Consider the following 2,489-nt stretch of genomic DNA (forward strand, 5'->3'; position numbering starts at 1 on the left):
CACGTTTTCAAGAGCTTTCTCAACACAGTTCAAATATCAGGCTAAAAACAAATTGCCATTTCAATTTTAACCCTACTTCCTACTAATGTCCCAACCCAGGTGTGGCCTGGATTTGATAAAACATTAACTTTGTTCTCTATGTAAACAAAATGATGGCTGCACAGGTGCACCTGCTGTGTGGTGTTACGGGCAACCACAAAGTTATCAGAGTGTAAAATAGAAAAAAATAAACAGAACAAGTGTGCTAAGGGGCATGTTTAGATTGCCATTGTAGATTATGTGTATAGTTAAATTTTTCTGTCAAATATTTAATGCAGCCACTGAATACAAAATAGAGCTTACATGAACTGTTAGTTCAGCCAACACTTCTTTATAGTTTCTGCATTTAAGTGAATATTTTTAAAAGCTTACTCAATAATAACATCACTGGAAGCCATTTAAGAGAGCTATCATAAAAGGTATGGGAGGTGGGAAGTGTTGGAAGGTGAATGCGGACTAGGTTAGGCTTCCTTTTAATATCTTTTGTGAAATGACACTCTGATAAAGACTACTGGGAACATTTATTACTGACAGGTGTAATTTCACCTCTACTTGAAAGGCCATGACTTTAAAAGGAGATGAAAGCCTCCAGCTGATGAATAAGGGAAGAAAAGTCTGACAGGAATAACATGACTGTCTCAAGGGAATGAAGTCATGTGGTCCTGCGGTTTACCATTTGGCCGTGAAGTTACAAAGATTTACAGTGTGCTTGGAAGGGGTTTGAACTACGTTTACTCACATTAACTTCTGTTAGCTGACAGAACAACTTAATGAAACTATAAACAGGTGTGGCAAGCTCACCGTTCAACTGATAATGATAGTTCTAGGTCGTCCAGATCCCCCCATTATGATAGATGGAACACTGTCAGTAAGTTTCCGGGATAATCATAAGAACTGAGATAAACACAAATATAAAACTTTGCTATTATAAGTGAACATGAGTCATAGATTATATTTTTTGAAGGGTTTCGTATCACTTCTGTAGTTACACTTTATAGTATTGAAAATCAGTTACAGTAAGAATGTTTAATTTTTAATTCATTTTGATAAGTTTTTATAATAAAAGTTAGAAAAATGTATGCATCAACTTAATAAAAAGAAATTATCTACTACTACGACTGCCAAAGGAAGAAGCCCTGGTGGTGCAGCGGATCAATATTGGGCTGTCAACTGAAAAGTCAGCAGTTCAAATCCACCAACTGTTCCATGGGCAAAAAGATGAGTCAGTCTGCTTTTGTAAATATCTGCAGGAAACTTTTTTAAAAAAATTGTGGCTTTACTGAAAATTTACAGAGAGGATGGGTTTTAGTTCTTTCATTGATACACATTTTCCTCCATCCCTCACCTCAATTCTCATTTTTATGCATTGTTAAATGCCATACAAACAATGTTTAATCATTCATTGCCTTCAGATAAGCCCTTCTCCAATTCCAGTTTAGAGTGCATTATCTGTTCTTTCCCTACTCTCCCCTTGTCTGTGTCCACCCTATTTTTATAAGTGATACTATGCAGCATTTGTTCTTTTTTTTTTTTTGTCCGCGACCTTTATTGTCACAGGGCTACTTGAGCGGGATGAAGCGGGAGGAGTGGGTGGCGCCGATGCCAGGCCGGCCGTGCTTGACGGGCTTGTAGGTGATGGAGAATTCACCCAGGTAGTGTCAGATCAGCTCGGGCTTGATCTCCACCTGGTTGAAGGTCTTGCCGTTGTACATGCCCACCATCTCGGGCAGGATGATCATGTCCCGCAGGTGCGTCTTCACCACCTCAGGCTTCTCCATCGGGGGCGCCTCCTTCTTGGCCTTGCGAAGCCGCTTCGCTGAGCAGCGAGTGCTGCTTTCTGCGCAGACCCCGGTTCAGCCGCCGCCGCTGCCGAGCGCTGTACAGCTGCATCAGCTGCTCGTAGGACATGTCCAGCAGCTGGTCTAGGTCCACGCCGCGGTAGGTGAACTTGCGGAAGGTCCGCTTCTTTTTCTGCTCCACTTCCGCCATCTTGTCGGAGCCTCGGGAAAACAGCATTTGTTCTTTTGTGACTGATGTTGTGTTGATTGCTGTTGAGTAGAGCGTGACTCATAGTGACCTTATGAATAAAAAGACCTGAACCCTTTTGATAATTATTGTTTCTCAAAGTTCATAGAGTTTCCAGGGGCATGTTGTATAGGAAGAGTAAGCTACTCCTGCTGATATATTTTATGAATCATAATGTCTTCCAAATTCATCATGATGTATAGTGTTTTACAAAATGCAATGTTTCCTAGTGCTGCATAATATTCCACCGTGTGGATGTACTACAGATTTCATATACATTTGTTTGTTGATAGGCACTTGGGCTGCTTTGCAATCTCTTCACTATTATGAAAAATGTTGTAATAAACAATTATGTGAATTCATCCACCTATATAATGACTCTGATGTCTTTAGAGTATGTTCTAAGTAGCGAGATAGCTGTGTCA

At 40.4% G+C, this 2,489-nt stretch overlaps 1 pseudogene; it reads right to left on the reverse strand.

Moving 5' to 3' along the window:
* Positions 1–1,598: 1,598 nt before the first annotated feature.
* LOC102851509 lies at positions 1,599–2,028 on the reverse strand (annotated as a pseudogene).
* Positions 2,029–2,489: the final 461 nt, after the last annotated feature.

This window comes from Elephantulus edwardii, unplaced genomic scaffold (genome assembly GCF_000299155.1).
Source record: "Elephantulus edwardii isolate Elephantulus edwardi_28Jun2011 unplaced genomic scaffold, EleEdw1.0 scaffold00042, whole genome shotgun sequence".
NCBI classification, from domain to species: Eukaryota; Metazoa; Chordata; class Mammalia; order Macroscelidea; family Macroscelididae; genus Elephantulus; species Elephantulus edwardii.